Source organism: Procambarus clarkii, chromosome 76 (assembly GCF_040958095.1).
Source record: "Procambarus clarkii isolate CNS0578487 chromosome 76, FALCON_Pclarkii_2.0, whole genome shotgun sequence".
Lineage (NCBI taxonomy): Eukaryota > Metazoa > Arthropoda > Malacostraca > Decapoda > Cambaridae > Procambarus > Procambarus clarkii.
Window position 1 is genome coordinate 26424459 of NC_091225.1, and position 27500 is coordinate 26451958.

General features: G+C 38.8%; 1 protein-coding gene and 1 long non-coding RNA gene across 5 annotated transcripts in view; one reads left to right on the forward strand and one right to left on the reverse strand.

The window, feature by feature from the left end:
• LOC138357120 (uncharacterized) overlaps positions 1-9432 on the forward strand; it is a 13420-nt gene extending 3988 nt beyond the window's left edge. Inside the window, exon 3 of the long non-coding RNA XR_011224830.1 lies at positions 9125-9432. This is a non-coding gene — a long non-coding RNA (uncharacterized lncRNA). The remainder of the gene's footprint in view (positions 1-9124) is intronic.
• Positions 1-27500, reverse strand: part of LOC123771589 (zinc finger protein 271-like) — a 169967-nt gene that overhangs the window by 33547 nt on the left and 108920 nt on the right. Inside the window, exons 4-6 of one of the 4 annotated variants that reach the window (XR_011224829.1) lie at positions 22785-22947; positions 20432-20548; positions 15422-15729 (exon numbers count right to left, since the gene is read on the reverse strand). The exons of 2 other annotated variants lie outside the window; for them this stretch is intronic. The gene's annotated coding sequence lies outside the window, so the exon portion shown is untranslated. Of the gene's footprint in view, positions 1-15421; positions 15730-20431; positions 20549-22784; positions 22948-27500 lie in introns of those variants that run through there. One more of the 4 variants, XR_011224828.1, reaches the window with a different exon arrangement.

The following is a 27500-nucleotide window of genomic DNA, read 5'->3' on the forward strand; positions in this document are numbered from 1 at the left end:
CATAATTTGTAGGTTGTGTGGGATCTAGGTTCTATTCCACATTCCATAACATGGCATTTATTCACATTAAATTTAATTTGCCAAGTGGTGCTCCATATACTTATTTTGTCCAGGTCTTCTTGAAGGGCATGACAATCATCTAAATTTCTTATCCATCCCATTATCTTATCATCATCAGCAAACATGTTTATATAATTCTGTATTCCAACTGGTAGATCATTTATGTAGACAATGAACATTTCTGGTGCATGTACTGTGGTACTCCACTTGTGACACTTCTCCAGTCCGATTGCCTCTGATTACTGCCCTCATTTTTCTATCAGTCAGAAAATTTTTCATCCATGTTAGAAGCTTACCTGTCACCCATCCAAAATTTTCTAGTTTCCAGAACAACCTCTTATGTTGAACTCTGTCGAAAGCCTTTTTTATGTCTAGATAGATGCAGTCGACCCAACTACCTTTTTCCTTTAAAATCACTGTGGCTCAATCATAGAAACTGAGTAAATTCGATACACAGGATCTTCCAGATCGAAAACAATACTGTCTGTGTGATATTATATAATTTCTCTCCAGGTGTTCTACCCATTTAGTTTTTATTATTTTTTTTTTCAATCTTTTCACTGTTACACTTGTCAATGATTCAGGTCTATAACTGAGAGGGGTGGGTTCTTCCCTGTTGCCACTTTTGTAGATTGGAACTATGTTGGCCTTTTTCCACATGTTTGCTATGACTCCTGTACACAGGGATGCCTGAAAGATCAGGTGAAGTGGAAGGCTGAGCTCAGATACACATTCTCTCAGAACCCATGGTGAAACTCCATCTGGACCAACTGCTTTGTTCTTACTTAGCTCCTTTAGCATATTTTCCACTTCATCTCTAGACACCTCTATACGCTCTATGATCTCAGAAATTCTTATTGTGTCTGGTTCTCTTAAGATTTCATTTTGTATAAACACACTTTGGAACTTTTGGTTTAATGTTTCACACATTGCATTATCATTTTCTGTGAATCTGTTTCCTATTTTCAACCTCTGGATATTATCCTTTACCTGCAATTTGTTGTTTATGAATTTGTAGAATAGGCCCAGTTCTGTTTTACATTTATCCATTATCCCTTTTTAAAAATTTCTTTCTGCCTCTCCCCTTACTGCTGTATAGTTGTTTCTCGCATCTTTGTATCGCTGGTATGATTGGGGGTTTGGCTTCTTTCTATATTGATACCTGCTTGATGGGGTTCTGCTCTTCTACTCCCCAAGCCCGGCCCGAGGCCAGGCTCGACTTGTGAGAGTTTGGTCCACCAGGCTGTTGCTTGGAGCGGCCCGCAGGGCCACATACCCACCACAGCCCGGCTGATCCGGAACTTCTCTTAGAAAACAGTCCAGTTTTCTCCTGAAGATGTCCACGGTTGTTCCGGCAATATTTCTTATAGACGCTGGGAGGACGTTGAACAACCGCGGACCTCTGATGTTTATACAGTGCTCTCTGATTGTGCCTGTGGCACCTCTGCTCTTCACTGGTTCAGTCTTGCATTTTTTTCCATATCGTTCACTCCAGTACGTTGTTATTTTACTGTGTAGATTTGGGACCTGGGCCTCCAGTATCTTCCATGTGTATATTATTTGGTATCTCTCTCGTCTCCTTTCTAGAGAGTACATTTGGAGAGCTTTGAGACGATCCCAATAATTTAGGTGTTTTATCTCGTCTATGCGTGCCGTATATGTTCTCTGTATTCCCTCTATTTCAGCAATCTCTCCTGCTCTGAAGGGGGAAGTGAATACTGAGCAGTACTCGAGACCGGACAACATAAGTGACCTGAAGAGTACAACCATTGTGATGGGATCCCTGGATTTGAAAGTTCTCATAATCCATCCGATCATTTTTCTGGCTGACGCAATATTTGCTTGGTTATGCTCCCTAAACATTAGATCGTCGGACATCATTATTCCCAAATCCTTGACATGCTGTTTTTCTACTATGGGAAGATTCGATTGAGTTTTGTACCCTGTATTATGTTTCAGATCCTCATTTTTGCCATACCTGAAATTTATCACTGTTAAACATCATGTTATTTTCTGCTGCCCAATCGAAAACTTTGTTGACATCTGCTTGTAGTTTTTCAATGTCTTTCATTCCATTTTTCTCTCTTTTGGTCTGTGGCCCTCTCTCAATTTCTGTTGAACCAACCCTGTTTTCTGGCCCTGCATCTCTGTTTTGGCATGAATGTTTGTGTGCCTTCATTGTATATTTTGCAAAATTTGGCATACATTTAATTTACTTCCCTGTCTAGCAACAAGTCTGCCTAATTACTTATTAAAAAAATTTTGAAGTTCCCCATAGTGACCTCTCTCTCTCCTGAAATCAAGTTTATCAACTGTTTCAATGTCCCCATTTTCTGTGTGTGTGTGTTTGGAGGCTAAGCTTGCTGATACCATGTGTGTGTGTGTTTGGAGGCTAAGCTTGCTGATACCATGTGTGTGTATGTTTGGAGGCTAAGCTTGCTGATACCATGTGTGTGTGTGTGTTTGGAGGCTAAGCTTGCTGATACGGTGTGTGTGTGTGTGTGTGTTTGGAGGCTAAGCTTGCTGATACGGTGTGTGTGTGTGTGTGTGTGTTTGGAGGCTAAGCTTGCTGATACCATTTGTGTGTGTGTGTTTAGAGGCTAAGCTTGCTGATACCATTTGTGTGTGTGTGTGTGTGTTTAGAGGCTAAGCTTGCTGATACCATGTGTGTATTTGGAGGCTAAGCTTGCTGATACCATGTGTGTATTTGGAGGCTAAGCTTGCTGATACCATGTGTGTGTGTGTTTGGAGGCTAAGCTTGATGATACCATGTGTGTAATTACCTAAGTGTAATTACCTAAGTGTAGTTACAGGATGAGAGCTACGCTCGTGGTGTCCCGTCTTCCCAGCACTCTTTGTCATATAACGCTTTGAAACTACTGACGGTCTTGGCCTCCACCACCTTCTCACTTAACTTGTTTCAACCGTCTACCACTCTATTTGCGAAGGTGAATTTTCTTATATTTCTTCGGCATCTGTGTTTAGCTAGTTTAAATCTGTCACCTCTTGATCTTGAAGTTCCAGGTCTTGGGGAAATCTTCCCTATCGATTTTATCAATTCCTGTTACTATTTTGTACGTAGTGATCATATCACCTCTTTTTCTTCTGTCTTCTAGTTTTGGCATATTTAATGCTTCTAACCTCTCCTCGTAGCTCTTGCCCTTCAGTTCTGGGAGCCACTTAGTAGCATGTCTTTGCACCTTTTCCAGTTTGTTGATGTGCTTCTTAAGATATGGGCACCACACAACAGCTGCATATTCTAGCTTTGGCCTAACAAAAGTCATGAACAATTTCTTTAGTATATCGCCATCCATGTATTTAAATGCAATTCTGAAGTTAGAAAGCATTGCATAGGCTCCTTGCACAATATTCTTTATGTGGTCCTCAGGTGATAGTTTTATATCTAGAACCACTCCTAGATCTCTTTCTTTATCAGAATTCTTTAAAGATTTCTCACATAATATATAGGTTGTGTGGGGTCTATGTTCTCCTATTCCACATTCCATAACATGACATTTATTAACATTAAATTCCATTTGCCAAGTGGTGCTCCATATACTTATTTTGTCCAGGTCTTCTTGAAGGGCATGACAATCATCTAAATTTCTTATCCTTCCTATTATCTTAGCATCATCAGCAAACATGTTCATATAATTCTGTATACCAACTGGTAGATCATTTATGTACACAATAAACATCACTGGTGCAAGAACTGAACCCTGTGGTACTCCACTTGTGACATTTCTCCATTATGATACATTGCCTCTGATTACTGCCCTCATTTTTCTATCAGTCAGAAAATTTTTCATCCATGATAGAAGCTTACCTGTCACCCCTCCAATATTTTCCAGTTTCCAGAACAACCTCTTATGTGGAACTCTGTCGAAAGCCTTTTTTAGGTCCAGATAGATGCAGTCAACCCAGCCATCTCTTTCCTGTAATATCTCTGTGGCCCGATCATAGAAACTGAGTAAATTCGATACACAGGATCTTCCTGATCGAAAACCATACTGTCTGTCTGATATTATATCATTTCTCTCCATGTGTTCTACCCATTTAGTTTTGATTAGCTTTTCCAATACTTTCACTATTACACTTGTCAATGATACAGGTCTATAATTGAGGGGGTCTTCCCTGCTGCCACTTTTGTAGATTGGAACTATGTTAGCCTGTTTCCACACGTCTGCTACGATTCCTGTACACAGGGATGCCTGAAAGATCAGGTGAAGTGGAATGCTGAGCTCAGATGCACATTCTCTCAGAACCCATGGTGAAACGCCATCTGGGCCAGCTGCTTTGTTCCTCCCGAGCTCCTTTAGCATATTTTCCACTTCATCTCTAGACACCTCTATCCGCTCTATGTTGTTCTCTGGAATTCTTATTGTGTCTGGTTCTCTGAAGATTTCATTTTGTACAAACACACTTTGGAACTTTTCATTTAATGTTTCACACATTTCCTTTTCATTTTCTGTGAATCTGTTTCCCATTTTCAACCTCTGGATATTATCCTTTACCTGCAATTTGTTGTTTATGAATTTGTAGAATAGGCCCGGTTCTGTTTTACATTTATCTGCTATCCCTTTTTCAAAATTTCTTTCTGCCTCTCTCCATACTGCTGTATAATTGTTTCTCGCATCTTTGTATCGCTGGTATGTTTGGGGGTTTGGCCTCTTCCTATACTGATTCCATTTTTGTGTCTTTTGGTCTCTTGCCCTCTCACAATTTCTGTCGAACCAATCCTGTTTTCTGGTCCTGCATCTCTGTTTTGGTATGAATGTTTGTGTGCCTTCCTCGTATAGTTTTAAAAATTTGGCATACATTTCATTTACTTCCCTGCCTAGCAACAATTCTGTCCAATTACACTCATTAAAAAAATTTCGAAGTTCCCCATAGTTGCCTCTCTTTAAATCGAGTTTATCAACTGTTTCAATGTCCCCATTTTCTTCTAGATGATATCTTAAAGCATATTTAATGTCTAACAGGACGTGATCACTCTTTCCCAAGGGAGGAAGGTACTGGATGTCAAAAATCTCTTCTTCTTTCCTGGTGAATACTAGATCCAGTACTGACGGTATATCTCCTTCCCTCATTCTTGTGGCTTGCTTTATGTGTTGATACAAGAATGTCTCCAGAATGAGGTTCACAAATCTGCATGTCCAAAAGTCCTCCGTTCTTGCTTCATAGGCCTCCCAGTCTATTGCTCTAAAGTTGAAGTCCCCCAGTATCAACAGTCGTGATTTATCTTTATCTGCTTGTACAATAATATCTCTCATGACCATTATGAGGCCCTCTCGTTTGTCATCCAGTTCTTCCTTTGTCCACGTGTTGCTTGCTGGTGGGCTGTAGGTATTTACAATTATCAGGTTATCATCCTGATTCCAGACCTGCAATGCCATTATGTCAATATCTCGAGGGTTTTCAAATATTAACTCTTTTACCTTCAGGTGTTTTTTCACCAGTACAGCCACTCCTCCTCCCTTCCTAGTTTTCCTGTCACGTCTCCAAACTGAGTAGCCTCTTGGGAATATGACTTCATTTATTATATTTCCTTCAAGTTTCGTTTCTGATAATGCAACAATATCTGGGACCCTAAGCTGGATTATATCTTGCAACTCCAAAGTTTTTGACCTCACTCCATCTATGTTGGTATATACAATTTTCAGGAACATGTTCCCTTTTCCTTTGCTCTTTACTCCCCCTTCCACTACTGATCTTGTTGCTTTGTTTTTATGTACCATTTCACAAGCTTTCCAGTCCCTGTCACTTTGTAAAAAAAAGAATTTCTGTCTTCTTCATTTCTATCCCCATTTAGCCGTTTTGCCTCAATTAAGTTCATTTTCAGCTTTTCTCTGTCTTCCTTGGAGAGGTCTTGTCTTATTGACCAAGATTTGCCAACCTCATCACTCTGCAGTTTCCTGGCATTTCTTAGCACTTCCATCATGTTTTTCACTCCATTAAAGGTCACCCTTAAGGGGCGGTTCTTTTCTTTCTCATATTTTCCTATTCTTCTAAAATCACTGACATTTTCCTTTGAGCCTTCTCCTAAACCTACTATTTTCTCTATGATTTTCATCTCTTCTGCCGCTCGGTCCACCCTAGATGAAATTTCCTTCTCTAAACATCCAAAAATGATTATGGACTTAGTTCTATCTGCAGTGTTTTGTACCAGTTTACTGTTGGTAACCAGTTCTTTCCTAATTGCTTGCCTAATTTCTGCTTCTTGTTGGTCATTTCTGGTTTTGACTTCCGAACACACTTCTTTGATAGTCTCTTTCTCTTTTACAACTTGAGCATATGTCGCTTTTATTTCTTCTTTATACTTTTCTAGTTCTTTATTCACCTCCTCTATGTGAGTTGTCAGTGAAGTTTCCAGTTGGAGATCCTTACCTAACTCTATGTTAGCCCTTAGGCTTGCTTGGAGTTGTTCACCATATGAGTCTATCTTCTTGTTTATTTCTTCAAAGTCACCACACTTCACTTTCCATGCCTCATTTTCTTTCACTAGTTCCTTGATTTGCTCCTCCTGATTTGTTACCTTGTCTGTTAATGCAGTAATAATCTTACCTTGTTGAAGCATACTCCCTTTTAGAGTGCAAAGCTCACTCCAAAGAGCTCCATTGTCCTCTTCTAATTTAAGCACTTTTTCTTCATACTTCTTTTGCATGTCCTCAATTATCTCTAACCTGCCAAGAACACCTCCTTTCCTTATATCTTGTGTTGAGAATCCTTCGAAACCATCATCTGATGTTGTGTCTACCTTCTCAGTGTGTGTGTGTTTGGAGGCTAAGTTTGCTAACACCGTGTGTGTACTCACCTGTTTAAATAATAATAGGGGTGTGTACCACCTCTGGGGCAATTGTAGGGACCCACAGCCTTGAAGAAAATAAAGAGTATTCAGAGAAGACCTTGTGGATTCTCACTGAACACTAATCTTTTCTTCTCCTATCACCCCTCTTATTTTGTTTTATGCTGTATTCTATTATATATCATATTCCATTGATATATAATATCATATCATATTGATATATAATATCAATATTATATATCATAATTCCATTGACGTCAATGAGATAATCCTTTCCCTTAAAACCAAGTCTGGTGCCCTTGAGGAGATACCAACTTTAATCTACAAAAAAGCCTCCAGATCTTTAGCCCCTGCTATTGCTTTGCTCTTCAACAAGTCACTTGAACTCCAAACCTTTCCAGATATTCTAAAAAAAGCGAGAGTAACGCCTGTCCACAAATGTGGTGATCTCACAGATGTTAACAACTACAGACCTATATCAATCCTGCCAAACTTGTCAAAAATTTTTGAAAAACTAATCTATAAGCAGCTTTACTCATATCTAGCCAAACTCAATATACTTAGCCCTTGCCAATATGGCTTCAGGCCCAAAAAAAGCACTAACGATGCACTTATTAGTATGCTTAACTCGATTCATATAGCTCTTGATAAAAATGAGTTCCCTGTTGGGTTATTTGTGGACCTGCGTAAAGCTTTCGATACTGTCAACCACCAAAACCTTCTTCTTAAATTACATCATTATGGTGTCAGAGGACACTCCCTACAATACTTCAAATCCTACCTTACTGACAGGCTCCAATGTGTTTCTGTGAATAATACAATTTCGCCCACCCTACCCATCAACATTGGTGTTTCCCAGGGCAGCATACTTGGCCCTCTCCTCTTTCTCATCTACATTAATGACCTTCCAAATGCCTCCCAACACCTCAAACCAATCCTATTTGCTGACGACACAACCTTCATTTACTCCAGTCCTGATCCCCTTGCTCTAAATGCCACAGTAAATACTGAGCTAAATAAAGTCCATCTGTGGCTAACTGCCAACAAACTCACCCTTAACATTGACAAAACTTTCTATATTCTGTTTGGCAATAAATCCTCTAATCAAATAAATCTCAAAATAAACAATACCCAAATTTGTAACAAATTAGATGGCAAATTCCTTGGCATTCTCATTGACCACAAGCTGAATTTCCAGGGACACATTCTAAACATATCAAAAAAAGTTTCAAAAACTGTGGGCATTCTTTCTAAGATCAGATATTATGTACCACGCCCTGCCCTGGTGACTCTCTATTACTCCCTTATCTATCCATATCTCAACTATGGTATTTGTGCTTGGGGCTCTACTACCCAAAATCACTTACGTCCTCTAATTACTCAACACAAAGCTGCTATTAGGACAATATCCAATTCTGGCCCCAGACATCACTCGGTACCCCTATTCAAATCCCTGAATATGTTAGACATTAAGTCACTGCACATTCTCTCATGTGTACTATACATATACAAAATGCTAAATTGTAATGCCAATCCTGATCTCAAAAGCTTCATAGAAGGTTGTAACAGAACCCATGAGCACCACACCAGAAATAAATACAGTTTTGATATTCCTAGAGTTCGACTTAATCAAACCAGAAATGCTCTACAAATCAAGGGGCCCAGGATGTGGAATGACCTTCCCAACCATGTTTTTTTCCTTCCCACCATCGTTTCCCAACCATGTTTTTTTAAAAACGAAACTATACCTAATAAATTCCCTGTAACCTACCTTACCTCTCTATTGTCAACCCATGTATGTTTTTTTTTTGTTTTTTTTTTGTTTTACAAATCAACGCTGTTTTAATGTAATTTTCTGTAATAATTTGTAATTGTATTTGTGCTGTTTTTTCAACAATGTTCCCCCCTCTTTTACCTCTATTTTTATTTGTACTCAACGCACTTTTTTCTTTTTACCCATTAGTTTTAAGCTTTAGTCAGTAGTGTTTTTTCCTGCCCGAAACGCTTTGCGTAATAGTGGCTTTAGGCATTGTATGTACTAGCTCCTATCTATAAAGCCAACAAACGTTGTAAAATCTCTTTATGTATGTACCTTTGCCTAAATAAAAATTATTATTATTATTATTATATAAATGCATAGCCAAATGGCAATATTTATTATGTCTATACAAAAAGAAGACATCCACTTTATTTTTTTCTCTCCTTTGTTTCTATGTGGATTTTGTTGTGACTAATGATTCTCCTCCTTCCCATCAACAGGTCTTCCTCACTGGGCTTGCTCGGCTTTTGTGTTACTGTGAGGGTGCCATCATCGTTTACCCTTCAAGACTGACTCATGCTGGCATTGCATTTGTGGACTTCCCTTCACAGTAAACAGTCCTTCTCCATATGGTGATTGTCCAGGGCAAGCAGGGTGTGACTGCCATCTTGGAGAAGCAGGGTCTTTTAATATGAAGAATCTTCCGTCTTCTCTACTTATGCCAGCTTGTGACAGCCTTGCATTCTTGTTACTTCATGGCCCTTGGGCCTTTTTTATTTATTTTACATAATAAATTTTTTTATTAATACCCGTGTTTCACAAGAGATCCTTAACATTTTAAGCACCAATTGTATTGACTAATGTACGTCTTGTAACCTTTAAGACATAGACAAGACATAGATAAATGAGTGAATAATACTGAGTGACTAGGTTAGGGCGAGGAACATAGTACAGTGTCTGACTTTGGAAGAATGCCTACTGTTTTAGAAACCTTATTGCCATGATCATAATCGTATGGGTTAAAAAGCATTTGTTGTCACTCCTACACTGTGGCTTATTGAGCTTAAAACCTTTGCTCCCTGTTCGTGTTACATCTGACCTTTTGAAGAAATTGTATGAATCAATATCCTCCAAATTGTTCAGTATTTTAAAGGTTTCGCTCTATTACTCTCTCATTTGCATATATCTAAGCATATAGATTAGATATAGATTTAGATTAGATTTTTTAGTCAGGTAAAGGTACATACATTGCAGATGAGTTACAAAGGGAAAGACAATGACTAGAGTTCACTAGCTCTATTGGAAGAGGAACGTCTGCAAGACAAGTGTGGGCAAAAATTCAGGTAGCAGCGACTCACAACGACCCCCAACGGCTTCATTTTGTACCTTCTCCAACTTGCCCATCCTACCTTTACCAAAACAAGAAATGACAGGTGCAGCATAATCAATAAGAAATCTTACAGTACTCATGTACATCTTCCGTAGCAATTGGACTCCGATTCCTTTCCACAGCATGCCAATGCCTTCAGAGGTTGTAATCTCTTCCGACATTGACTCAACAGTCTGTTCATCTCAGTTTCCAAACTCTCATGGGTATATCCAACATATATGCCTAAATATTTATATATATTAACACTCTCTATATTTTTACCGTTTATTTCCAATATAATGGGCCTCCGACTTCTACATTCAAACTTTAGTTTTGTCTTCATTAACCACTAGTCCCATGTGGTGACACTGGTTTCCGAAATTGTCCAACTCTGTTTGAACCTTTGAAATATCTTTGCCCTGAAACAAAATATCATCGGCATATATGATTGGAGTTACCCAATTTGAGTATTTCTCAGATGCTATCTTATTCATTAGTACATTAAACAGGGTGAGACTCAACACTCCTCCCTGAGGTGTGCAGAGTTCTTGACCTTGATACCTTGAACCTTGAACCATACAACCTTGATACCACACCTGAGCCTTCCTTTCCTGAAGATAATCCCCTATCCAGCGCAATAATCTCCCTTCAACACCAAGACCAGCTAATTCATATAAAATAACCTCTGTTGGCTTTATCAAAAGCTCCTTATAAATCAATAAAAATTCTATAATAATCATTACCATTAGCTAGACATTTAATAATACAGTCAGAGGTACTTTTTCCTCTGAGGAACCCGAAAAATTATTAGACAGCTGATCACCTATTATATACAAAAGTTTATTTAAAATGATCCTCTCCATCATTTTACAAAAACACGAGGTTAAAGACACAGGCCTGTACTCTCCATTGGCTTTAGGGATAAGGATGATCATAGTTCTTTTTCATTTACTGGGAATTCTGCCCTCTTTATAATTAATATTAGAGGTCTAACAGCGGGCTTCTCGTCATAATGGCAAGTTCATTAAGTATTTCATAAGTTACTCCATCCTCCCCAGGGGGCGGTAGATTTCCCAACTTTAATCGCCGTTATTAGTTCTTCTCTGGTAATACCTGTGCAAGTGACATCACCACTGTTACCTGCTGTAAGTATAAAATCCTTTCTTAGATCTTTCCAAGAATCAAACGACTCTCTCATTACAGCGGGTAATTAAATGAACTAAGTTTGGCAGCTTCCGCCCATTTATTTACGAGACCTTTTGCAAATCCTTACGGGTCAGGATGTGCAACAAAATTATGCTTTTTACCCATTTCATTTATGTCTTGCCAGATTTCCTTCAAGTTTGTTACTCCTAACTTTCTCTGCAAACTCCTGCCAATACTTGCTCCAAATTTCCTTTCTCTTCTCCGCACACTTTTATGGGGGGATGCTTTTCTATACCAGATGTTTTCCGGTTCAATGTTGCATTAAATACATCTACCTCCTTAATTAAATCTTAATAAAATGCTTCTGCCGAAACTGGCTTATAAGTATCATACCAAGACTTAATATGACCAACAAGACCCCTTAATTCTCCCATATTAAACTTTAAGCTTTTCCTCTAAAGGCAGGCATGCTTTTTATCTAGTTTAAGCTGTATTTGTAATGCAAAATCTCTTAGCATTTCATCCACAGTAAGACAATTCTCCTCTATGCCCTCAGCATTTATCAAACAAGCATAATCTAATCTCCCTCCCCTCAGATGAGTAGGAGAGGGCTCGCCCAGCAGTTGAACATCTTCATGTTCAACATGTTCATCTTCATGTTCAGAATGTTACCATCCCTATCCCCAGTTTCCTGGAGTGCTACTATGTTAATATTCTCTCTAAGAGTATAATAGTGTACATCCACCGCTCTAGTTTTTAATCCATTAACGTTCCAAGATAACATTATCAATCTAGTTTCATCCATGATTAATAATAAACTACCTTTGCCCTGTCCGTCACATTCCATGAGATACGAGAGTACCTTAGAAACTTCCTTCCAACTCCGTAATATTTTTTCTTTCTCCTCACTTGCACAACTACTACTAACATCGAAGGTAATAGTATTCATATCTATTTTCTTTGTTATTTCTGTATACCTTTTTACTTTAACGAAGGTACCCCCCAGGTGTAGGGAGGAATGATCTTTTCCAGGTATATTTTGAAAATCAGCATCGTTTTGCCACGTACCGCTTCGGTGGGTAGGCGGTTCCATGAGTTAATAACTCTGTGGGTGAAAAAGTATCTCCTGTAACTGGTAACTGGCTATTCAGACGAAGGACTTCGGGTAGATGTAGTTTACATGGACCTGAACAACGGTCGTAGTCTGCTATCTGCTCTGTGTCGAGGCTGTAGCGTCTTGGGTCGATTAGAACTGTACACGCCGAGTGCTACATTCTTGACTGGAGATTGTACTGTGTGCTATTCGATTGATTGATGAAGATTAAGCCACCCAAGAGGTGACACGGGCATGAATACCCCGTAAGTGGTGGCCCTTTTGAGCCATTACCAGTTTCAAAAGATGATACTGGAGATCTGTGGAGGCGCAACTGCACCCTGCGTGACGGGAGATGGCTCCCGGACCAATTGGTGTGTGCTATTCTGATTTATTTATAAAGATTAAGCCACCCAAGAGGTGGCACGGGCATGAATAGCCCGTAATGTGCTATTCTCAAGTCGCTTGCTTATGTACGGTGACGACACCTCACAGTAAGATATAGAAGGGTGGAAAACCGTTACCTGTAAATAGGGATAGGATTAATGCTTGTGTAATTAGTTATGCCATTATGATGATGAGATAATGGAGTATAAGGATTACTCGATCACTACATCACCTTCAACTATTACTAGGGGAACTATTCCATGGTCCAGCGATTTTCTGAAAAGGAGTTTCACTGGCAAGCATAGTGAATTAAGAGCATAAGAATAAAGGCAACTGCAGAAGGCCTATTGGCCCATACGAGGCAGCTCCTATCTATAACCACCCAAACCCACTCATATACATGTCCAACCCACGCTTGAAACAATCGAGGGACCCCACCTCCACCACGTTACGCGGTAATTGGTTCCACAAATCAACAACCCTGTTGCCAAACCAGTATTTACCCAAGTCTTTCCTAAATCTAAACTTATCCAATTTATACCCATTGTTTTGTGTTCTGTCATGTGTTGATACTTTTAATACCCTACTAATATCCCCTTTGTTATGTCCATTCATCCACTTGTAAACCTCTATCATATCACCCCTAACTCTTCGCTTTTCCAGTGAATGCAATTTAAGCTTTGTTAATCTTTCTTCATATAAAAGATTTCTATTTTGGGGAATTAACTTAGTCACCCTACTCTAGACACGTTCAAGTGAATTTATATTCATTCTATAATATGGCGACCAAAACTGAACTGCATAATGTAAATGGGGCCTAACCAGAGCAAGATATAGCTGAAGAACCACACCAGGTGTCTTGTTACTAACACTTCGATTAATAAATCCCAGTGTCCTATTTGCCTTATTACGAGCATTCATGCATTGATCCTTTTGTTTTAAATTCTTACTAATCATAACTCCCAGATCCCTTTCACAATCCGACTTCGCAATCTCAACACCATCTAGCTCATATCTTGTAACTATCATCATTACCTAGTCTCAAAACTTTACATTTATCACCATTAAACTGCATCTGTCAATCTTTTGACCATTTCAAAACCCTATTTAGATCAACTTGAAGTGATAGTGAGTCTTCTTCCGTGTTAATTTCCCTACCTATTTTTGTATCATCTGCAAATTTGCAAATGTTGCTACTCAACATAAGAACACAAGAACAAAGGCAACTGCAGAAGGCCCACCGGCCCATACGAGGCAGCTCCTACCTACAACCACCCAATTAATTTGCCAGTTCCTTTACGACTTGGGACTTAAATCCATTTACACTTTGGGCTTCTGAGTCTTTTAGTTTGTCAATGCTCTTCCTGATTGTGTCGAGTGTAATTGGTATTTCTCTTAATTCATTCTCCTTACCTCCGACAAACATTTGTGTTGGTGATGGGATGTCATTCAAGCTTTCTAGTGTGAACACTGATGTTAGGTATTCATTGAGAGTGTTTGCCGCCCTTTTATCATACAACTTAAAATTGTTAGTCTCATCTTTTATGGGTCCTACGGAGTCAGTTCTTTGTTTGGGTTTTACTTCGTATATACTTGCCCGAAACGCTATGCGTATTAGTGGCTTTAGGTATTGTATTTTAAATTTTAAAATTTTGCCCCGAGGTGCGAGTTTATTGGGAGTACTTAGCTGTATCATTAGCAAGGTAATTAACTATAGTTTGCTGTCCTCCGTCCTTTAACAAATCCATTGACCCCTCCCCTAACCTGCCTATTTTGTGCAATAGTCGGTTTAGGATGATCCTTTCAAGCATCTTCCAAGTGCATTACATGAGACTGATAGGTCTATAATTGCCAGGGTCATTGGGTTTCGGTATTGGGACCATTATTGCATGTTTCCATTGTGTGGGCAACACTCCACATAGGAATGACTTGTTAAACAGGTGTAGTAGTGGATTGCCAGACACTTCACACAGTGCATTGAGTATGTCGTAGGTGACGCCATCTTCACCAGGTGCTGTACTTTTACCCTTTTCATAGCCCCCTTTACTTCCTTGGCTGTAATTGGTTCCCCATACTCGTCATCACTAGATTGTGCTCTTGTTATCCTAATCCTTCTGTCATTATGTCGGAGGAGCTGTTCCCTGCTTACTTCTGCAGGGAGGGAGGAGGATGATGCTGCATCACTCCACTTGTGAATTAGTTCTTCAGCCTTACCCTGGGGGTCGTTGTGAGCCGCAGGCCGGGCTCTGCTCCCCTTAGCTACCTTAATTTTTGCCCACACTTGTCTTGCAGACGTTTCTCTTCCAATAGAGCTAGTGAACTCTAGTCATTGTCTTTCCCTTTGTAACTCATCTGCAATGTATGTACCTTTACCTGACTAAAAAATCTAATCTAAATCTATATCTAATCTATATGCTTAGATATATGCAAATGAGAGAGTAATAGAGCGAAACCTTTAAAATACTGAACAATTTGGAGGATATTGATTCATACAATTTCTACAAAAGGTCAGATGTAACACGAACAAGGAGCAAAGATTTCAAGCTCAACAAGCCACAGTGTAGGAGTGACAACAAATGCTTTTTAACCCATACGATTATGATCATGGCAATAAGGTTTCTAAAACAGTAGGCATTCTTCCAAAGTCAGACACTGTACTATGTTCCTCGCCCTAACCTAGTCACTCAGTATTATTCACTCATTTATCTATGTCTTGTCTATTTATGTCTTAAAGATTACAAGACGTACATTAGTCAATACAATTGGTGCTTAAAATGTTAAGGATCTCTTGTGAAACACGGGTATTAATAAAAAAATTTATTATGTAAAATAAATAAAAAAGGCCCAAGGGCCATGAAGTAACAAGAATGCAAGGCTGTCACAAGCTGGCATAAGTAGAGAAGACGGAAGATTCTTCATATTAAAAGACCCTGCTTCTCCAAGATGGCAGTCACACCCTGCTTGCCCTGGACAATCACCATATGGAGAAGGACTGTTTACTGTGAAGGGAAGTCCACAAATGCAATGCCAGCATGAGTCAGTCTTGAAGGGTAAACGATGATGGCACCCTCACAGTAACACAAAAGCCGAGCAAGCCCAATGAGGAAGACCTGTTGATGGGAAGGAGGAGAATCATTAGTCACAACAAAATCCACATAGAAACAAAGGAGAGAAAAAAAATAAAGTGGATGTCTTCTTTTTGTATAGACATAATAAATATTGCCATTTGACTATGTATTTATATGATATATAATAGAATACAGCATAAAACAAAATAAGAGGGGTGATAGGAGAAGAAAAGATTAGTGTTAAGTGAGAATCCACAAGGTCTTCTCTGAATACTCTTTATTTTCTTCAAGGCTGTGGGTCCCTACAATTGCACCAGAGATGGTACACACCCCTATTATTATTTAAGCAGGTGAGTAAAAATAGGTGAGTACACACACGGTGTTAGCAAACTTAGCCTCCAAACACACACACACACATGGTATCAGCAAGCTTAGCCTCCAAACACACACACACATGGTATCAGCAAGCTTAGCCTCCAAATACACACACACATGGTATCAGCAAGCTTAGCCTCCAAATACACACATGGTATCAGCAAGCTTAGCCTCTAAACACACACACACAAATGGTATCAGCAAGCTTAGCCTCCAAATACACACACACACATGGTATCAGCAAGCTTAGCCTCTAAACACACACATACACACACATGGTATCAGCAAGCTTAGCCTCCAAACACACACACACACACATGGTATCAGCAAGCTTAGCCTCCAAACACACACACACACATGGTATCAGCAAGCTTAGCCTCCAAACACACACACACACATGGTATCAGCAAGCTTAGCCTCCAAATACACACATGGTATCATCAAGCTTAGCCTCTAAACACACACACACACACACAAACGGTATCAGCAAGCTTAGCCTCCAAACACACACACACATACATGGTATCAGCAAGCTTAGCCTCCAAACACAGACACACACGGTATTAGCAAGCTTAGCCTCCAAACACACACACACACACACACTTGGTATCAGCAAGCTTAGCCTCCAAACACACACACACACACACATGGTATCAGCAAGCTTAGCCTCCAAACACACACACACATGGTATCAGCAAGCTTAGCCTCCAAACACTCACACACATGGTATCAGCAAGCTTAGCCTCCAAACACACACACACACACACAGACATGGTATCAGCAAGCTTAGCCTCCAAACACACACACCCATGGTATCAGCAAGCTTAGCCTATAAACACACACACACATGGTATCAGCAAGCTTAGCCTCCAAACACACACACACATGGTATCAGCAAGCTTAGCCTCCAAACACACACACACAGAAAATGGGGACATTGAAACAGTTGATAAACTTGATTTCAAGAGAGAGAGAGGTCACTATGGGGAACTTCAAATTTTTTTTAATAAGTAATTAGGCAGACTTGTTGCTAGACAGGGAAGTAAATTAAATGTATGCCAAATTTTGCAAAATATACAATGAAGGCACACAAACATTCATACCAAAACAGAGATGCAGGGCCAGAAAACAGGATTGGTTCAACAGAAATTGAGAGAGGGCCACAGACCAAAAGACACAAAAATGGAATGAAAGACATTGAAAAACTACAAGCAGATGTCAACAAAGTTTTCGATTGGGCAGCAGAAAATAACATGATGTTTAACAGTGATAAATTTCAGGTATGGCAAAAATGAGGATCTGAAACATAATACAGGGTACAAAACACAATCGAATCTTCCCATAGTAGAAAAACAGCATGTCAAGGATTTGGGAATAATGATGTCCGACGATCTAATGTTTAGGGAGCATAACCAAGCAAATATTGCGTCAGCCAGAAAAATGATCGGATGGATTATGAGAACTTTCAAATCCAGGGATCCCATCACAATGGTTGTACTCTTCAGGTCACTTATGTTGTCCCGTCTCGAGTACTGCTCAGTATTCACTTCCCCCTTCAGAGCAGGAGAGATTGCTGAAATAGAGGGAATACAGAGAACATATACGGCACGCATAGACGAGATAAAACACCTAAATTATTGGGATCGTCTCAAAGCTCTCCAAATGTACTCTCTAGAAAGGAGACGAGAGAGATACCAAATAATATACACATGGAAGATACTGGAGGCCCAGGTCCCAAATCTACACAGTAAAATAACAACGTACTGGAGTGAACGATATGGAAAAAAATGCAAGACTGAACCAGTGAAGAGCAGAGGTGCCACAGGCACAATCAGAGAGCACTGTATAAACATCAGAGGTCCGCGGTTGTTCAACGTCCTCCCAGCGTCTATAAGAAATATTGCCGGAACAACCGTGGACATCTTCAGGAGAAAACTGGACTGTTTTCTAAGAGAAGTTCCAGATCAGCCGGGCTGTGGTGGGTATGTGGCCCTGCGGGCCGCTCCAAGCAACAGCCTGGTGGACCAAACTCTCACAAGTCGAGCCTGGCCTCGGGCCGGGCTTGGGGAGTAGAAGAGCAGAACCCCATCAAGCAGGTATCAACATAGAAAGAAGCCAAACCCCCAATCATACCAGCGATACAAAGATGCGAGAAACAACTATACAGCAGTACGGGGAGAGACAGAAAGAAATTTTTAAAAAGGGATAATGGATAAATGTAAAACAGAACTGGGCCTATTCTACAAATTCATAAACAACAAATTGCAGGTAAAGGATAATAACCAGAGGTTGAAAATAGGAAACAGATTCACAGAAAATGATAATGCAATGTGTGAAACATTAAACCAAAAGTTCCAAAGTGTGTTTATACAAAATGAAATCTTAAGAGAACCAGACACAATAAGAATTTCTGAGAACATCATAGAGGTGTCTAGAGATGAAGTGGAAAATATGCTAAAGGAGCTAAGTAAGAACAAAGCAGTTGGTCCAGATGGAGTTTCACCATGGGTTCTGAGAGAATGTGTATCTGAGCTCAGCCTTCCACTTCACCTGATCTTTCAGGCATCCCTGTGTACAGGAGTCATAGCAAACATGTGGAAAAAGGCTAACATAGTTCCAATCTACAAAAGTGGCAACAGGGAAGACCCCACCCCTCTCAGTTATAGACCTGAATCATTGACAAGTGTAACAGTGAAAAGATTGAAAAAAAAAAAAATAATAATAAAAACTAAATGGGTAGAACACCTGGAGAGAAATTATATAATATCACACAGACAGTATTGTTTTCGATCTGGAAGATCCTGTGTATCGAATTTACTCAGTTTCTATGATTGAGCCACAGAGATTTTAAAGGAAAAAGGTAGTTGGGTCGACTGCATCTATCTAGACATAAAAAAGGCTTTCGACAGAGTTCCACATAAGAGGTTGTTCTGGAAACTAGAAAATTTTGGATGGGTGACAGGAAAGCTTCTAACATGGATGAAAAATTTTCTGACTGATAGAAAAATGAGGGCAGTAATCAGAGGCAATCGGACTGGAGAAGTGTCACAAGTGGAGTACCACAGTACATGCACCAGAAATGTTCATTGTCTACATAAATGATCTACCAGTTGGAATACAGAATTATATAAACATGTTTGCTGATGATGCTAAGATAATGGGATGGATAAGAAATTTAGATGATTGTCATGCCCTTCAAGAAAACCTGGACAAAATAAATATATGGAGCACCACTTGGCAAATGAAATTTAATGTGAATAAATGCCATGTTATGGAATGTGGAATAGAACATAGATCCCACACAACCTACAAATTATGTGAGAAATCTTTATATAATTCTGATAAAAGAAAGAGGTCTAGGGTTGATTCTAGATAGAAAACTATCACTTGAGGCCCACATAAAGAACGTTGTGTGAGGAGCCTATGCCACGCTTTCTAACTTCAGAATTTCGTTTAAATACATGGATGGCGAAATACTAAAGAAATTGTTCACGAGTTTTGTTCGGCCAAGGCTAGAATATGCAGCGGTTGTGTGGTGCCCATATCTTAAGAAGCACATCAACAAACTGGAAAAGGTGCAAAGACATGCTACTAAGTGGCCAAAACTAGAAGACAACAAAAAGAGGTGATAAAATCACTATGTACAAAATAGTAACAGGAATTGATAAAATCGATAGGGAAGATTTCCCGAGACCTGGAACTTCAAGAACAAAAGGTCATAGATTTAAACTAACTAAACAAAGATGCCAAAGAAATATAAAAAAATTTCCTTTCGCATACAGAGTGGTACACGGTTGGAACAAGTTAAGTGAGAAGGTGGTGGCGACCAAGACCGTCAGTAGTTTCAAAGCATTATGTGACAAAGAGTGCTGGGTAGACGGGACACCACGAGCGTAGCTCTAATCCTGTAACTACACTTAGGTAACTACATTTGGTGTCAGCAAGCTTACCGTCGAAACACACACAAACAGCCTGCCTATTATTCAAGGCCTTCTCTGAGTACTCTCTATTTTCTTCTCTGAGGCTATGGGTCCCTAATCTTGCACCAGAGGTGGTACAACTTTTAAGTTTTTAACTACTGCACTGAGCACCTGATTTTGGCAAAGACTTCTTAGTGCAATTGTCAAGGACATAGTTCTGGTATTTTTTTGTTTATAAATATTCAGGTATAGTTAATGTCATAATGTTTCAAAACTCAACAACTTATATTTCAAAACAAAAAAAGTAATGAAAACATTACAAAACATTAAAATATAGCCTAATTAATTAATTAATAAAATAGTACAACTCTCAGAATGTCTAAAGGTGCTTTGAGCAATGAAGTAGTTAATTTTAAATATATAATATTATATATATAATATATATTTACCTGTGACTACTGCTTAGCAAAAATTTGATCTCTGTGAAAATTGGTCTCGTCATTGCTAGGATATATTTTAAGACCATGATTTGCTGTGGATGGCACTGCAGTCTTCAAGTCATCAATCTAAAAATAGAGGTAATCTTTTAAAATGTAAATTTTGTATAAAAAAAAATGCAAAAATAAATTGCAAGAATAATATGAAGTTATTATACAATTTTTTTTTAATTATTTAAATATTTGTGAGACATTATTAAGAAATGTATGAAGTACAGATTCTCTAAGACCTGATATGTATCTGCTTATGTTCCACCACATTACATTCAGGGCTGAAGAGAAAACACAGCCAGTAAGGCAATGATCACTTAGGATGGACTGGGATGCTACATGTAGGTGGGGGCTAAGCTGCGTGAGGCTAGGATGCCCAGCCTGCCTTGTCTAGGCTGGGCTGGGCTAGGCAACACTAGGAAGGAGTCAACAAATCTCTGGAGTGCCTTACTTTTCCTGATATCCTTAAAAAAGCAAGAATGATGCCATTTTATAAAGGAGGCGAGACAGCAGACATAAACAATTAAAGAAAAATATCAAATCAACTTATACTTTCAAAAATATTTGATTTTTTTTTTTACAAACATCTCTTCCTACTTTGTAAAATTCAACATGAATACAAACACACACACACATCCCTAGGAAGCAGCCCCAGGTACTTATTTACTGTTAAGTGAACCAGATATAGAGAATAACCACAAAATGCTATCTTTATAAGAACTATCTTGTAAAGCCACTAGTACACGCAGCATTTCAGGCAGGATATATAAAATATTATATATATATATATATATATATATGAATACATACATACGGGACAAAGAGCCAGAGCTCAACCACCGCAAGCACAACTAGGTGAGTACACACACACACACACATTATATATATATATATATATATATATATATATATATATATATATATATATATATATATATATATATATATATATATATATATATATTATATATATATATATATATGAGTGTCAGACCATGGAGGAATGATTTTTTTTAATTTAATTTATATAAAAAATTATTCCTTCTGAAGATGTATTAATATATGAAAGTACTTAAGGAAATTCCTGTTTCAATTCTTCCTCCGTGGTCTGACACTGTCACATTTTTCATCAAGTGTTAATTTTTGTGATTTACACACACGTGGCATGTTTACACACACATTATTTATATTATATATATATATATATATATATATATATATATATATATATATATATATATATATATATATATATATATATATATATATATATATGCAATTGACGATCACAAAACACTGATCATTTTATGCGGAAAATCCACAGAGAAATATGAAATGAGGTGAACGTTTCGGCTTTGTTAAAGCCTTTGTCAACACCAGACTGACCTAACGCAACTGATCTAACTGATCCCGTGGTCAGTCTGGTGTTGACAAAGGCTTTAACAAAGCCGAAACGTTCACCTCATTTCATATTTCTCTGTGGATTTTCCGCTTATTTATATATATATATATATATATATATATATATATATATATATATATATATATATATATATATATATATATATATATATATGGAACTCTCAACCCTATAAGTGGAGGGTTCCTACATACTCAACCAGAGGTGGTACCCTCTATATATTAATAAAAAGGCAAGGCTATGCTAAATCTTGGCAGGGATTGGCTTGGCTAAGCTGGTCAGGGCTTGGCTAGGGTAGGAAGGACTGGTCATGTTTAAAAACAAGGCAGGGTTAGGCTAGGCAAGACTAGGTAAGGGTATACTGGGATAGGCTTGGCTACGGTAGGCTAGGAAGAGGTAAACTAGGATAAGCAAGGCTGTGCAAGCACTATGCACAGCTAGAATGAACTATGCTAAGATGGTTTAAGCTGGGCTAGGTTAGGATAAGCTGGGCTAAGTTAGGATAAGGGCCCCGATTAACCAGTGGAGTCTAATAGTCTAACCTTCTAGCTAGTTTGCTGACCTAAGAGTGTAAATGCCTAGCCCCTAACCTGAGATATATACAAGAGTTGTTACATTCTTGTACAGCCACTAGTATGGGTAGCGTTTCGGGCAGGTCCCTGGAATACGATCCCCGCCGCGAAGAATCGTTTTTTCATCCAAGTACACATTTTACTGTTGCTTTAAACAGAGGCTACAGTTAAGGAATTGCGCCCAGTAAATCCTCCCCGGCCAGGATACGAACCCATGACATAGCGCTCGTGGAACGCCAGGCGAGTGTCCTACCACTACACCACCTGCTGCAATATTATTATAAAAGAAATATTACTTATTATAATCGTAAATACTAAATACCTGTTGTGTTGATTTGGGGGCGACGACGATCGTGGGATCGGATGCGAGCCACAGGTGGCCTACACCATGCTTTCTAAGGCGTCCCTCTCATAACAAAAACAAATCCGTGCATTCATACACAAACAGAGATCCCGTGGTTATGCGAATACTTGCAATTCTTTTACTTAAAATAATAACAATTAGATTAATAATAATTAACATAATTTTTACTCAAGATTCATAAAAATCATTAATACTATTTTATAAAAAGATTTATAAGACATCTAAAAACAGATATACAGACTTTGTGTGATATTTATTTCAACATTATATATTAAAAAGATTTATAAGACATCTAAAAACAGATATACAGACTTTGTGTGATATTTATTTCAACATTATATATTAATAGAATGTTGTAACTATTATTTTTAAATATTAGGTAGTTTCCAGCTACGTATATCGCATATAAACGTTGCAAAAAGATTTTAGACTGAATTAACACATTACACATTTATGGAGTAATTAACAACAAAACAATCTTTATTTTCATTGCAGAACATATATCAGAGCATACTAGTGACTCATACATTTAAAATAGTGTGATTTTTAAACAATTCGGTTGTAAACCCGCAGAACCGCCTACCCGCCAAAGACGTAACATGAGAAATAGTATATAATTCATTATTTTAAATTCCATATATAATCATTAATAATTTTCGGCAGCTATCGAGGTTCTCCATAGGTAAATTCCTGTACTCTAACAAGATGCTACTTGCTGTTTAGCTGTTTAAATTCTTGGAAAATTGTAATGACCAGCGACATAAAATATAACAATGAAATAGTAGCTGGTAACTGTAGGTGAACGAAAAATTAAATTCCAAATTGATTAGATGTTTTTCTAAATATAAAGATCGACCTGAAGGAATTTTATGAATTATGGACTAATTAAACAAAAAAATAGGTAATTTTACTTGAAGAACAGATACCAGTGAATAGTTAGTGAGTACATTTATATTGTATAATGGGAGAAAGCCCCTGGTAGCCGCGAATTAAAATAACCACCTACATTAATTGATAACTAGGAAATAGTATCTGGAAACTTTATCTGAACGAAAACACAATACCAATTTGTTTAGATGTTTTTCTTAATATAAAGATCAACAGTAAGGAATCTTATTCATTATGGACAAATTAACAAAAAAAAAAACGATAATTTTCATTGAGGACCATATATTAGAGCATACTTAGTCACTTATATATTAAAAGTATTGTGTATTTTGAACCATTGAGGTTGTAAACAAACAGAACGGCCTACCCGAAAAGTCGTAACATAAAATGTTGCATATGTTTGCTAACTTATTATTTGATAAATGATTGTTATTAATTTACGACAACTTTAGAGGTTTCCCATTAGTTAAATTACTGTAGTCTGACTAAATGCTACTACGAAATCTATATAAATCCTGGGAAAGTCACAATGACCAGCGACATTAAAGCATGGAGGGTTAAATAGTAACAGGCAACTGTCGGCGAACGAAAAATTCATTTCCAAATTTATTAGATGTTTTCCTAAATATAAAGATCGATAGGCTGGAATTTTCTGGATTATGGCCTAATTAAGGCAAAAATATATATATTTTTACTTGAAGAACAAATATCAGAGCATAGTCAGTGAGTTATAGAATAATAAGAGTGTGGTATTTCATTGTATAACAAGAGATAGTCCATGGAAGCGAAAATAGACGTAGTTTTACACAAAATAACGTCCAAAAACAGCCGTAGAGTCAAACGGCAAATGTTGACGTTCTTTTTAAGAGGACAGGTTGTGGAGGCATCCACAGAATCAACGAGATGTCGATGGTGGGAGAAATCATCAGGAGGCGCAGAATCAAGAGGGAGGAGATCAAAATATTTGGCCCACGAAGCGGGACCAAACAAAACTTGATAGGTAGCAGAACTGGAAGGAATCGAGCGAGGGCGGCCGTGACGAGGACGGCGGTGAGAACCCCCAGAGAGAGAGGGGTTAAAAGGCGCAGTAGTTACAACTAGAGAAGGAGCCACGCCTGGGGACGAGGTAGTCACCACCGGGGGCCTGGGGCTCGACCCAACCACAGAGGAGGGAGGGGAGCCAGGGGAAGGAGTCAGAGAGGCCAGAGGAGGAGCAAGGTCGGGGCCCAATGCAGCGGAGGCTACAGAGCCCGGTCTTCCAATACGGACCGACTCGAGGGCTTGGTCGCCCACCCCACGAGCCTGAGCAGGTACACCAGAAGCAGCCGAAACAGGGGTTATCACCATGACGAAAAGAAGAATTCATTCACGAATGTGCCCCCACACCCACCATGGAGCCACAATTAGAGGCAGGACACCCAGCAAGAAGCTATCGCCGATCTTGCCGGGGCCTCCTAGGGGTGCGTCGTGAGTATACGCCCCACAAACGGCACCTTAAGAAACCGACAGTCCGTCGAGATCGGGTTCAGTGACGAAAGGGGGATTGACAATAAAAGGTTCCCCTCGCTCTCGACGTCGGGTACTACAGTTCTACGGGTGCAAGAGTATGCCTCCTCAAGCACCCGGGCATCAAAATAGAAGTCCAAGGGAAGAACCAGAACGAGCAAAAGGTCGGCAGGAAACGGCAAGCAGATAGGAGAAGAGGGGGGAGAAAAACGAAACAGAAGGAAAAGGAAAAGATGCCCAGCAGAATTGGAGAGGACGGCAGCAGGAGCACAAAACTAGAAAAGGACAGAGGACTGTCCCAAGGAGCATCACACTCCGGCAGCCGTCCACTAAGCCCCCACACGGCGACAACGAGCTGAGCGGGGAGGGGGTGTAGGTGTTTAAGCCATTTGACCCCTAGCGGTTTGAGGGTTAAGGGGGACTGAGTATTTGCATGAATGTGCAAACCCTGAGTTTATTTGTGGAAGTTTAAACAAAAAATTGCGTTAGTGTATAAGTTTTTGCGAAAGTAAGTGCAAGCTAGTGGTATTGATGAGGATAGAAAGCTGGTGGCTTGTTTTGAGGTCTCTCTCTCTATTTTTGTCCCTGATATGTTTAAGTAAGTTTGTGTGAGTTTAGGTAAGAGAGTGAAACTGTTTTAAGTTTAGGGGGGGACTAAGTATTTTGTGTGAATGTGAAAGCCCCGTGTTTATTTGTCTAAGTAAGTTGAACCAAAAAATTGAGTTTGTGTATGAGTTTTTGTGAACGAGTTTGTTTAAACACGTGCTATCATTAAAACTTCCAGAGTAATGACAGGAATGCCAAAAATGAATTTATCTTCTCCCTTTTTAAAAGGTGGAGGTCTAACATTTTTAAAAACCCTTTGGGCGTGACATACCCCTACTGACATCAACAGGTGACTGATGGATTTGACTTAAATTTTTAGGCATGATAGCAAAAAGGATTGTATAGCAACAGATAGCGACAGTAGTCACCTTAAATTAGTTATTGGGGTCCCCCACTACAATAGCTGTGATCTATTGTGGTGTTTCAAATATACAATTTAACACTTTCGCGCTCTCCACAAAGGTCACTCAGCCAACCGAATGTGCGCGCTGCGTTTTTATCGCTTAAGCGTAAAAACAAAAATGTGTATACTCTTTTTACTCTTCTGACCTTAGTTCTCATGCTACGTATTTCATTTTGGTACCAACGTGTTCGCAATAAAATTCTCTAGAAGAACATTAGTAAAATAAGTCACGAAACATATAGGGATACCAGCACCAAATAAATAACTACGTAGATGACTCGCCGTGAGCGCCCATCAGCAACAAAATGTTTTTACTCTTGGGATTGTAATCACCTCCACACTTGCTCTACAGCGTTAATTTTGGTATCAATGGACTCGCAATGAAATTCCCAACACGGTGATATGAATATAAGCGTAGAATAATGATGCAGCCCGCCCGCAAGAGTGTGGGAAGTGGTGAAATTGTTACCCGGTATCAGTGACGGGACGACGCACGGCGCTTTGAAAGTTTATACTTATTTCACTCTCATGACATTAATTTTCTATGTACGTCAGTCATTTTTATGTCAATGTGTTTGCAATAGAATGTTCTATGTGCCCATAGGTAAAAAATATCAACAAAGCGTAAGTTAGAATAGCGACAAATATAAAACAACGCTGGAACATATCAGTGAGCGTCAAACACACACGAAATATTTTTACTTTTGTTATGTTTGTCAAGATTATACTTGTTGCACACAGTTATTTTTGGTTGTATATTGATCGGAATAAAATTCCCTAAACAGACATATGCATATAATACATGATATGGGGGAAGAATTACCAGTATAAACGGCTAAAGTCACCCACCTGCAACCTGTTTGGGACAAAATACCATTTGATCGAAGTTATCCACACCTTTCATGAACTTATTGTACCATGCAGCCTAGTGGTGAGAAAGAGAGCCTCATAGCGCGCAGTTTGAAACAAACCCAAAGTAAATCGGATAAAAATTGAATTTTATACAAATATTTTAAAAGTTGACATAACTTTATGTCCACTATGCGTTTACGTTAGACGAAACCGAACGCGCCGGCACGTCCAGATAGCGCGAAAGTGTTAATATGGAATATGCACAGATTTCTAATATATATTAAATTGTTGAGATGAAAAACACTCAACTACTTGGCCTTCATAGTATATTTACAAGTATTAACACTTTCGCCCACTGATGACTAAGGAAAAATAAAATAAAAAACATTTGGTTTTGTGAAAACCGTGGGTTTGGACAT